This window comes from Diplotaxodon limnothrissa, linkage group LG6 (genome assembly GCF_057381915.1).
Source record: "Diplotaxodon limnothrissa isolate DT_005_m linkage group LG6, D_limnothrissa_male_GT1.1, whole genome shotgun sequence".
In the NCBI taxonomy this organism is placed as follows: Eukaryota; Metazoa; Chordata; class Actinopteri; order Cichliformes; family Cichlidae; genus Diplotaxodon; species Diplotaxodon limnothrissa.
In genome coordinates, this window is record NC_140601.1 from 7,028,602 (window position 1) to 7,041,664 (window position 13,063).

Below are 13,063 nucleotides of genomic sequence, written 5' to 3' on the forward strand. Positions count from 1 at the left end.
AAAGCCATAAACATGTTTGTCTGAGTCTTCTATCAAAAGTTACAGCTATTTATATGAAGTTGTACAAAAACGCTTTCTTTCGCCAAGACAGTGCGTTTCTCACTGTTACATGCATTTGAATGGGGAACTCGACCGAAACAAAGTATAGGTTTTCATTATGTGTATAACTTGAAAATCTTAGCTCAAACAGCTGCAAATCCTGTTTTCCCAGCACGGGGACCTTGAGTTCTATAAGATAAAGCCATAAACATGTTTGTCTGAGTCTTCTATCAAAAGTTACAGCTATTTATATGAAGTTGTACAAAAACGCTTTCTTTCGCCAAGACAGTGCGTTTCTCACTGTTACATGCATTTGAATGGGGAACTCGACCGAAACAAAGTATAGGTTTTCATTATGTGTATAACTTGGAAATCTTAGCTCAAACAGCTGCAAATCCTGTTTTCCCAGCACGGGGATATTGAGTTCTATAAGATAAAGCCATAAACATGTTTGTCTGAGTCTTCTATCAAAAGTTACAGCTATTTATATGAAGTTGTACAAAAACGCTTTCTTTCGCCAAGACAGTGCGTTTCTCACTGTTACATGCATTTGAAAGGGGAACTTGACCGAAACAAAGTATAGGTTTTCATTATGTGTATAACTTGAAAATCTTAGCTCAAACAGCTGCAAATCCTGTTTTCCCAGCACGGGGACCTTGAGTTCTATAAGATAAAGCCATAAACATGTTTGTCTGAGTCTTCTATCAAAAGTTACAGCTATTTATATGAAGTTGTACAAAAACGCTTTCTTTCGCCAAGACAGTGCGTTTCTCACTGTTACATGCATTTGAATGGGGAACTCGACCGAAACAAAGTATAGGTTTTCATTATGTGTATAACTTGGAAATCTTAGCTCAAACAGCTGCAAATCCTGTTTTCACAGCAAGGGGACCTTGAGTTCTATAAGATAAAGCCATAAACATGTGTATTCGAGTCTTCTATCAAAAGTTACAGCTATTTATATGAAGTTGTACAAAAACGCTTTCTTTCGCCAAGACAGTGCGTTTCTTACTGTTACATGCATTTGAATGGGGAACTCGCCTGAAACAAAGTATAGGTTTTCATTATGTGTATAACTTGGAAATCTTAGCTCAAACAGCTGCAAATCCTGTTTTCCCAGCAAGAGGACCTTGAGTTCTATAAGATAAAGCCATAAACATGTGTATTCGAGTCTTCTATCAAAAGTTACAGCTATTTATATGAAGTTGTACAAAAACGCTTTCTTTCGCCAAGACAGTGCGTTTCTTACTGTTACATGCATTTGAATGGGGAACTCGACCGAAACAAAGTATAGGTTTTCATTATGTGTATAAATTGGAAATCTTAGCTCAAACAGCTGCAAATCCTGTTTTCCCAGCAAGGGGACCTTGAGTTCTATAAGATAAAGCCATAAACATGGTTGTCTGAGTCTTCTATCAAAAGTTACAGCTATTTATATGAAGTTGTACAAAAACGCTTTCTTTCGCCCAGACAGTGCGTTTCTCACTGTTACATGCATTTGAATGGGGAACTCGACCGAAACAAAGTATAGGTTTTCATTATGTGTATAACTTGGAAATCTTAGCTCAAACAGCTGCAAATCCTGTTTTCCCAGCAAGAGGACCTTGAGTTCTATAAGATAAAGCCATAAACATGTGTATTCGAGTCTTCTATCAAAAGTTACAGCTATTTATATGAAGTTGTACAAAAACGCTTTCTTTCGCCAAGACAGTGCGTTTCTTACTGTTACATGCATTTGAATGGGGAACTCGACCGAAACAAAGTATAGGTTTTCATTATGTGTATAACTTGAAAATCTTAGCTCAAACAGCTGCAAATCTTGTTTTCCCAGCACGGGGACCTTGAGTTCTATAAGATAAAGCCATAAACATGTTTGTCTGAGTCTTCTATCAAAAGTTACAGCTATTTATATGAAGTTGTACAAAAACGCTTTCTTTCGCCAAGACAGTGCGTTTCTCACTGTTACATGCATTTGAATGGGGAACTCGACCGAAACAAAGTATAGGTTTTCATTATGTGTATAACTTGGAAATCTTAGCTCAAACAGCTGCAAATCCTGTTTTCCCAGCACGGGGACCTTGAGTTCTATAAGATAAAGCCATAAACATGTTTGTCTGAGTCTTCTATCAAAAGTTACAGCTATTTATATGAAGTTGTACAAAAACGCTTTCTTTCGCCAAGACAGTGCGTTTCTCACTGTTACATGCATTTGAATGGGGAACTCGACCGAAACAAAGTATAGGTTTTCATTATGTGTATAACTTGGAAATCTTAGCTCAAACAGCTGCAAATCCTGTTTTCCCAGCACGGGGATATTGAGTTCTATAAGATAAAGCCATAAACATGTTTGTCTGAGTCTTCTATCAAAAGTTACAGCTATTTATATGAAGTTGTACAAAAACGCTTTCTTTCGCCAAGACAGTGCGTTTCTCACTGTTACATGCATTTGAAAGGGGAACTTGACCGAAACAAAGTATAGGTTTTCATTATGTGTATAACTTGAAAATCTTAGCTCAAACAGCTGCAAATCCTGTTTTCCCAGCACGGGGACCTTGAGTTCTATAAGATAAAGCCATAAACATGTTTGTCTGAGTCTTCTATCAAAAGTTACAGCTATTTATATGAAGTTGTACAAAAACGCTTTCTTTCGCCAAGACAGTGCGTTTCTCACTGTTACATGCATTTGAATGGGGAACTCGACCGAAACAAAGTATAGGTTTTCATTATGTGTATAACTTGGAAATCTTAGCTCAAACAGCTGCAAATCCTGTTTTCACAGCAAGGGGACCTTGAGTTCTATAAGATAAAGCCATAAACATGTGTATTCGAGTCTTCTATCAAAAGTTACAGCTATTTATATGAAGTTGTACAAAAACGCTTTCTTTCGCCAAGACAGTGCGTTTCTTACTGTTACATGCATTTGAATGGGGAACTCGCCTGAAACAAAGTATAGGTTTTCATTATGTGTATAACTTGGAAATCTTAGCTCAAACAGCTGCAAATCCTGTTTTCCCAGCAAGAGGACCTTGAGTTCTATAAGATAAAGCCATAAACATGTGTATTCGAGTCTTCTATCAAAAGTTACAGCTATTTATATGAAGTTGTACAAAAACGCTTTCTTTCGCCAAGACAGTGCGTTTCTTACTGTTACATGCATTTGAATGGGGAACTCGACCGAAACAAAGTATAGGTTTTCATTATGTGTATAAATTGGAAATCTTAGCTCAAACAGCTGCAAATCCTGTTTTCCCAGCAAGGGGACCTTGAGTTCTATAAGATAAAGCCATAAACATGGTTGTCTGAGTCTTCTATCAAAAGTTACAGCTATTTATATGAAGTTGTACAAAAACGCTTTCTTTCGCCCAGACAGTGCGTTTCTCACTGTTACATGCATTTGAATGGGGAACTCGACCGAAACAAAGTATAGGTTTTCATTATGTGTATAACTTGGAAATCTTAGCTCAAACAGCTGCAAATCCTGTTTTCCCAGCAAGAGGACCTTGAGTTCTATAAGATAAAGCCATAAACATGTGTATTCGAGTCTTCTATCAAAAGTTACAGCTATTTATATGAAGTTGTACAAAAACGCTTTCTTTCGCCAAGACAGTGCGTTTCTTACTGTTACATGCATTTGAATGGGGAACTCGACCGAAACAAAGTATAGGTTTTCATTATGTGTATAACTTGAAAATCTTAGCTCAAACAGCTGCAAATCTTGTTTTCCCAGCACGGGGACCTTGAGTTCTATAAGATAAAGCCATAAACATGTTTGTCTGAGTCTTCTATCAAAAGTTACAGCTATTTATATGAAGTTGTACAAAAACGCTTTCTTTCGCCAAGACAGTGCGTTTCTCACTGTTACATGCATTTGAATGGGGAACTCGACCGAAACAAAGTATAGGTTTTCATTATGTGTATAACTTGGAAATCTTAGCTCAAACAGCTGCAAATCCTGTTTTCCGAGCACGGGGACCTTGAGTTCTATAAGATAAAGCCATAAACATGTTTGTCTGAGTCTTCTATCAAAAGTTACAGCTATTTATATGAAGTTGAACAAAAACGCTTTCTTTCGCCAAGACAGTGCGTTTCTCACTGTTACATGCATTTGAATGGGGAACTCGACCGAAACAAAGTATAGGTTTTCATTATGTGTATAACTTGGAAATCTTAGCTCAAACAGCTGCAAATCCTGTTTTCCCAGCAAGAGGACCTTGAGTTCTATAAGATAAAGCCATAAACATGTGTATTCGAGTCTTCTATCAAAAGTTACAGCTATTTATATGAAGTTGTACAAAAACGCTTTCTTTCGCCAAGACAGTGCGTTTCTTACTGTTACATGCATTTGAATGGGGAACTCGACCGAAACAAAGTATAGGTTTTCATTATGTGTATAACTTGAAAATCTTAGCTCAAACAGCTGCAAATCTTGTTTTCCCAGCACGGGGACCTTGAGTTCTATAAGATAAAGCCATAAACATGTTTGTCTGAGTCTTCTATCAAAAGTTACAGCTATTTATATGAAGTTGTACAAAAACGCTTTCTTTCGCCAAGACAGTGCGTTTCTCACTGTTACATGCATTTGAATGGGGAACTCGACCGAAACAAAGTATAGGTTTTCATTATGTGTATAACTTGGAAATCTTAGCTCAAACAGCTGCAAATCCTGTTTTCACAGCAAGGGGACCTTGAGTTCTATAAGATAAAGCCATAAACATGTGTATTCGAGTCTTCTATCAAAAGTTACAGCTATTTATATGAAGTTGTACAAAAACGCTTTCTTTCGCCAAGACAGTGCGTTTCTTACTGTTACATGCATTTGAATGGGGAACTCGCCTGAAACAAAGTATAGGTTTTCATTATGTGTATAACTTGGAAATCTTAGCTCAAACAGCTGCAAATCCTGTTTTCCCAGCAAGAGGACCTTGAGTTCTATAAGATAAAGCCATAAACATGTGTATTCGAGTCTTCTATCAAAAGTTACAGCTATTTATATGAAGTTGTACAAAAACGCTTTCTTTCGCCAAGACAGTGCGTTTCTTACTGTTACATGCATTTGAATGGGGAACTCGACCGAAACAAAGTATAGGTTTTCATTATGTGTATAACTTGAAAATCTTAGCTCAAACAGCTGCAAATCTTGTTTTCCCAGCACGGGGACCTTGAGTTCTATAAGATAAAGCCATAAACATGTTTGTCTGAGTCTTCTATCAAAAGTTACAGCTATTTATATGAAGTTGTACAAAAACGCTTTCTTTCGCCAAGACAGTGCGTTTCTCACTGTTACATGCATTTGAATGGGGAACTCGACCGAAACAAAGTATAGGTTTTCATTATGTGTATAACTTGAAAATCTTAGCTCAAACAGCTGCAAATCTTGTTTTCCCAGCACTGGGACCTTGAGTTCTATAACATAAAGCCATAAACATGTTTGTCTGAGTCTTCTATCAAAAGTTACAGCTATTTATATGAAGTTGTACAAAAACGCTTTCTTTCGCCAAGACAGTGCGTTTCTCACTGTTACATGCATTTGAATGGGGAACTCGACCGAAACAAAGTATAGGTTTTCATTATGTGTATAACTTGAAAATCTTAGCTCAAACAGCTGCAAATCCTGTTTTCCCAGCAAGAGGACCTTGAGTTCTATAAGATAAAGCCATAAACATGTGTATTCGAGTCTTCTATCAAAAGTTACAGCTATTTATATGAAGTTGTACAAAAACGCTTTCTTTCGCCAAGACAGTGCGTTTCTTACTGTTACATGCATTTGAATGGGGAACTCGACCGAAACAAAGTATAGGTTTTCATTATGTGTATAACTTGAAAATCTTAGCTCAAACAGCTGCAAATCTTGTTTTCCCAGCACGGGGACCTTGAGTTCTATAAGATAAAGCCATAAACATGTTTGTCTGAGTCTTCTATCAAAAGTTACAGCTATTTATATGAAGTTGTACAAAAACGCTTTCTTTCGCCAAGACAGTGCGTTTCTCACTGTTACATGCATTTGAATGGGGAACTCGACCGAAACAAAGTATAGGTTTTCATTATGTGTATAACTTGGAAATCTTAGCTCAAACAGCTGCAAATCCTGTTTTCACAGCAAGGGGACCTTGAGTTCTATAAGATAAAGCCATAAACATGTGTATTCGAGTCTTCTATCAAAAGTTACAGCTATTTATATGAAGTTGTACAAAAACGCTTTCTTTCGCCAAGACAGTGCGTTTCTTACTGTTACATGCATTTGAATGGGGAACTCGCCTGAAACAAAGTATAGGTTTTCATTATGTGTATAACTTGGAAATCTTAGCTCAAACAGCTGCAAATCCTGTTTTCCCAGCAAGAGGACCTTGAGTTCTATAAGATAAAGCCATAAACATGTGTATTCGAGTCTTCTATCAAAAGTTACAGCTATTTATATGAAGTTGTACAAAAACGCTTTCTTTCGCCAAGACAGTGCGTTTCTTACTGTTACATGCATTTGAATGGGGAACTCGACCGAAACAAAGTATAGGTTTTCATTATGTGTATAACTTGAAAATCTTAGCTCAAACAGCTGCAAATCTTGTTTTCCCAGCACGGGGACCTTGAGTTCTATAAGATAAAGCCATAAACATGTTTGTCTGAGTCTTCTATCAAAAGTTACAGCTATTTATATGAAGTTGTACAAAAACGCTTTCTTTCGCCAAGACAGTGCGTTTCTCACTGTTACATGCATTTGAATGGGGAACTCGACCGAAACAAAGTATAGGTTTTCATTATGTGTATAACTTGAAAATCTTAGCTCAAACAGCTGCAAATCTTGTTTTCCCAGCACGGGGACCTTGAGTTCTATAAGATAAAGCCATAAACATGTTTGTCTGAGTCTTCTATCAAAAGTTACAGCTATTTATATGAAGTTGTACAAAAACGCTTTCTTTCGCCAAGACAGTGCGTTTCTCACTGTTACATGCATTTGAATGGGGAACTCGACCGAAACAAAGTATAGGTTTTCATTATGTGTATAACTTGAAAATCTTAGCTCAAACAGCTGCAAATCTTGTTTTCCCAGCACGGGGACCTTGAGTTCTATAAGATAAAGCCATAAACATGTTTGTCTGAGTCTTCTATCAAAAGTTACAGCTATTTATATGAAGTTGTACAAAAACGCTTTCTTTCGCCAAGACAGTGCGTTTCTCACTGTTACATGCATTTGAATGGGGAACTCGACCGAAACAAAGTATAGGTTTTCATTATGTGTATAACTTGAAAATCTTAGCTCAAACAGCTGCAAATCCTGTTTTCCCAGCACGGGGACCTTGAGTTCTATAAGATAAAGCCATAAACATGTTTGTCTGAGTCTTCTATCAAAAGTTACAGCTATTTATATGAAGTTGTACAAAAACGCTTTCTTTCGCCAAGACAGTGCGTTTCTCACTGTTACATGCATTTGAATGGGGAACTCGACCGAAACAAAGTATAGGTTTTCATTATGTGTATAACTTGGAAATCTTAGCTCAAACAGCTGCAAATCCTGTTTTCCCAGCACGGGGATATTGAGTTCTATAAGATAAAGCCATAAACATGTTTGTCTGAGTCTTCTATCAAAAGTTACAGCTATTTATATGAAGTTGTACAAAAACGCTTTCTTTCGCCAAGACAGTGCGTTTCTCACTGTTACATGCATTTGAAAGGGGAACTTGACCGAAACAAAGTATAGGTTTTCATTATGTGTATAACTTGAAAATCTTAGCTCAAACAGCTGCAAATCCTGTTTTCCCAGCACGGGGACCTTGAGTTCTATAAGATAAAGCCATAAACATGTTTGTCTGAGTCTTCTATCAAAAGTTACAGCTATTTATATGAAGTTGTACAAAAACGCTTTCTTTCGCCAAGACAGTGCGTTTCTCACTGTTACATGCATTTGAATGGGGAACTCGACCGAAACAAAGTATAGGTTTTCATTATGTGTATAACTTGGAAATCTTAGCTCAAACAGCTGCAAATCCTGTTTTCACAGCAAGGGGACCTTGAGTTCTATAAGATAAAGCCATAAACATGTGTATTCGAGTCTTCTATCAAAAGTTACAGCTATTTATATGAAGTTGTACAAAAACGCTTTCTTTCGCCAAGACAGTGCGTTTCTTACTGTTACATGCATTTGAATGGGGAACTCGCCTGAAACAAAGTATAGGTTTTCATTATGTGTATAACTTGGAAATCTTAGCTCAAACAGCTGCAAATCCTGTTTTCCCAGCAAGAGGACCTTGAGTTCTATAAGATAAAGCCATAAACATGTGTATTCGAGTCTTCTATCAAAAGTTACAGCTATTTATATGAAGTTGTACAAAAACGCTTTCTTTCGCCAAGACAGTGCGTTTCTTACTGTTACATGCATTTGAATGGGGAACTCGACCGAAACAAAGTATAGGTTTTCATTATGTGTATAACTTGAAAATCTTAGCTCAAACAGCTGCAAATCCTGTTTTCCCAGCACGGGGACCTTGAGTTCTATAAGATAAAGCCATAAACATGTTTGTCTGAGTCTTCTATCAAAAGTTACAGCTATTTATATGAAGTTGTACAAAAACGCTTTCTTTCGCCCAGACAGTGCGTTTCTCACTGTTACATGCATTTGAATGGGGAACTCGACCGAAACAAAGTATAGGTTTTCATTATGTGTATAACTTGAAAATCTTAGCTCAAACAGCTGCAAATCTTGTTTTCCCAGCACGGGGACCTTGAGTTCTATAAGATAAAGCCATAAACATGTTTGTCTGAGTCTTCTATCAAAAGTTACAGCTATTTATATGAAGTTGTACAAAAACGCTTTCTTTCGCCAAGACAGTGCGTTTCTTACTGTTACATGCATTTGAATGGGGAACTCGACCGAAACAAAGTATAGGTTTTCATTATGTGTATAACTTGGAAATCTTAGCTCAAACAGCTGCAAATCCTGTTTTCCCAGCAAGAGGACCTTGAGTTCTATAAGATAAAGCCATAAACATGTGTATTCGAGTCTTCTATCAAAAGTTACAGCTATTTATATGAAGTTGTACAAAAACGCTTTCTTTCGCCAAGACAGTGCGTTTCTTACTGTTACATGCATTTGAATGGGGAACTCGACCGAAACAAAGTATAGGTTTTCATTATGTGTATAACTTGAAAATCTTAGCTCAAACAGCTGCAAATCTTGTTTTCCCAGCACGGGGACCTTGAGTTCTATAAGATAAAGCCATAAACATGTTTGTCTGAGTCTTCTATCAAAAGTTACAGCTATTTATATGAAGTTGTACAAAAACGCTTTCTTTCGCCAAGACAGTGCGTTTCTCACTGTTACATGCATTTGAATGGGGAACTCGACCGAAACAAAGTATAGGTTTTCATTATGTGTATAACTTGGAAATCTTAGCTCAAACAGCTGCAAATCCTGTTTTCACAGCAAGGGGACCTTGAGTTCTATAAGATAAAGCCATAAACATGTGTATTCGAGTCTTCTATCAAAAGTTACAGCTATTTATATGAAGTTGTACAAAAACGCTTTCTTTCGCCAAGACAGTGCGTTTCTTACTGTTACATGCATTTGAATGGGGAACTCGCCTGAAACAAAGTATAGGTTTTCATTATGTGTATAACTTGGAAATCTTAGCTCAAACAGCTGCAAATCCTGTTTTCCCAGCAAGAGGACCTTGAGTTCTATAAGATAAAGCCATAAACATGTGTATTCGAGTCTTCTATCAAAAGTTACAGCTATTTATATGAAGTTGTACAAAAACGCTTTCTTTCGCCAAGACAGTGCGTTTCTTACTGTTACATGCATTTGAATGGGGAACTCGACCGAAACAAAGTATAGGTTTTCATTATGTGTATAACTTGAAAATCTTAGCTCAAACAGCTGCAAATCTTGTTTTCCCAGCACGGGGACCTTGAGTTCTATAAGATAAAGCCATAAACATGTTTGTCTGAGTCTTCTATCAAAAGTTACAGCTATTTATATGAAGTTGTACAAAAACGCTTTCTTTCGCCAAGACAGTGCGTTTCTCACTGTTACATGCATTTGAATGGGGAACTCGACCGAAACAAAGTATAGGTTTTCATTATGTGTATAACTTGGAAATCTTAGCTCAAACAGCTGCAAATCCTGTTTTCACAGCAAGGGGACCTTGAGTTCTATAAGATAAAGCCATAAACATGTGTATTCGAGTCTTCTATCAAAAGTTACAGCTATTTATATGAAGTTGTACAAAAACGCTTTCTTTCGCCAAGACAGTGCGTTTCTTACTGTTACATGCATTTGAATGGGGAACTCGCCTGAAACAAAGTATAGGTTTTCATTATGTGTATAACTTGGAAATCTTAGCTCAAACAGCTGCAAATCCTGTTTTCCCAGCAAGAGGACCTTGAGTTCTATAAGATAAAGCCATAAACATGTGTATTCGAGTCTTCTATCAAAAGTTACAGCTATTTATATGAAGTTGTACAAAAACGCTTTCTTTCGCCAAGACAGTGCGTTTCTTACTGTTACATGCATTTGAATGGGGAACTCGACCGAAACAAAGTATAGGTTTTCATTATGTGTATAACTTGAAAATCTTAGCTCAAACGGCTGCAAATCTTGTTTTCCCAGCACGGGGACCTTGAGTTCTATAAGATAAAGCCATAAACATGTTTGTCTGAGTCTTCTATCAAAAGTTACAGCTATTTATATGAAGTTGTACAAAAACGCTTTCTTTCGCCAAGACAGTGCGTTTCTCACTGTTACATGCATTTGAATGGGGAACTCGACCGAAACAAAGTATAGGTTTTCATTATGTGTATAACTTGGAAATCTTAGCTCAAACAGCTGCAAATCCTGTTTTCACAGCAAGGGGACCTTGAGTTCTATAAGATAAAGCCATAAACATGTGTATTCGAGTCTTCTATCAAAAGTTACAGCTATTTATATGAAGTTGTACAAAAACGCTTTCTTTCGCCAAGACAGTGCGTTTCTTACTGTTACATGCATTTGAATGGGGAACTCGCCTGAAACAAAGTATAGGTTTTCATTATGTGTATAACTTGGAAATCTTAGCTCAAACAGCTGCAAATCCTGTTTTCCCAGCAAGAGGACCTTGAGTTCTATAAGATAAAGCCATAAACATGTGTATTCGAGTCTTCTATCAAAAGTTACAGCTATTTATATGAAGTTGTACAAAAACGCTTTCTTTCGCCAAGACAGTGCGTTTCTTACTGTTACATGCATTTGAATGGGGAACTCGACCGAAACAAAGTATAGGTTTTCATTATGTGTATAACTTGGAAATCTTAGCTCAAACAGCTGCAAATCCTGTTTTCCCAGCACGGGGACCTTGAGTTCTATAAGATAAAGCCATAAACATGTTTGTCTGAGTCTTCTATCAAAAGTTACAGCTATTTATATGAAGTTGTACAAAAACGCTTTCTTTCGCCAAGACAGTGCGTTTCTCACTGTTACATGCATTTGAATGGGGAACTCGACCGAAACAAAGTATAGGTTTTCATTATGTGTATAACTTGGAAATCTTAGCTCAAACAGCTGCAAATCCTGTTTTCCCAGCACGGGGATATTGAGTTCTATAAGATAAAGCCATAAACATGTTTGTCTGAGTCTTCTATCAAAAGTTACAGCTATTTATATGAAGTTGTACAAAAACGCTTTCTTTCGCCAAGACAGTGCGTTTCTCACTGTTACATGCATTTGAAAGGGGAACTTGACCGAAACAAAGTATAGGTTTTCATTATGTGTATAACTTGAAAATCTTAGCTCAAACAGCTGCAAATCCTGTTTTCCCAGCACGGGGACCTTGAGTTCTATAAGATAAAGCCATAAACATGTTTGTCTGAGTCTTCTATCAAAAGTTACAGCTATTTATATGAAGTTGTACAAAAACGCTTTCTTTCGCCAAGACAGTGCGTTTCTCACTGTTACATGCATTTGAATGGGGAACTCGACCGAAACAAAGTATAGGTTTTCATTATGTGTATAACTTGGAAATCTTAGCTCAAACAGCTGCAAATCCTGTTTTCCCAACACGGGGATATTGAGTTCTATAAGATAAAGCCATAAACATGTTTGTCTGAGTCTTCTATCAAAAGTTACAGCTATTTATATGAAGTTGTACAAAAACGCTTTCTTTCGCCAAGACAGTGCGTTTCTCACTGTTACATGCATTTGAAAGGGGAACTTGACCGAAACAAAGTATAGGTTTTCATTATGTGTATAACTTGAAAATCTTAGCTCAAACAGCTGCAAATCCTGTTTTCCCAGCACGGGGACCTTGAGTTCTATAAGATAAAGCCATAAACATGTTTGTCTGAGTCTTCTATCAAAAGTTACAGCTATTTATATGAAGTTGTACAAAAACGCTTTCTTTCGCCAAGACAGTGCGTTTCTCACTGTTACATGCATTTGAATGGGGAACTCGACCGAAACAAAGTATAGGTTTTCATTATGTGTATAACTTGGAAATCTTAGCTCAAACAGCTGCAAATCCTGTTTTCACAGCAAGGGGACCTTGAGTTCTATAAGATAAAGCCATAAACATGTGTATTCGAGTCTTCTATCAAAAGTTACAGCTATTTATATGAAGTTGTACAAAAACGCTTTCTTTCGCCAAGACAGTGCGTTTCTTACTGTTACATGCATTTGAATGGGGAACTCGCCTGAAACAAAGTATAGGTTTTCATTATGTGTATAACTTGGAAATCTTAGCTCAAACAGCTGCAAATCCTGTTTTCCCAGCAAGAGGACCTTGAGTTCTATAAGATAAAGCCATAAACATGTGTATTCGAGTCTTCTATCAAAAGTTACAGCTATTTATATGAAGTTGTACAAAAACGCTTTCTTTCGCCAAGACAGTGCGTTTCTTACTGTTACATGCATTTGAATGGGGAACTCGACCGAAACAAAGTATAGGTTTTCATTATGTGTATAACTTGGAAATCTTAGCTCAAACAGCTGCAAATCCTGTTTTCCCAGCAAGGGGACCTTGAGTTCTATAAGATAAAGCCATAAACATGGTTGTCTGAGTCT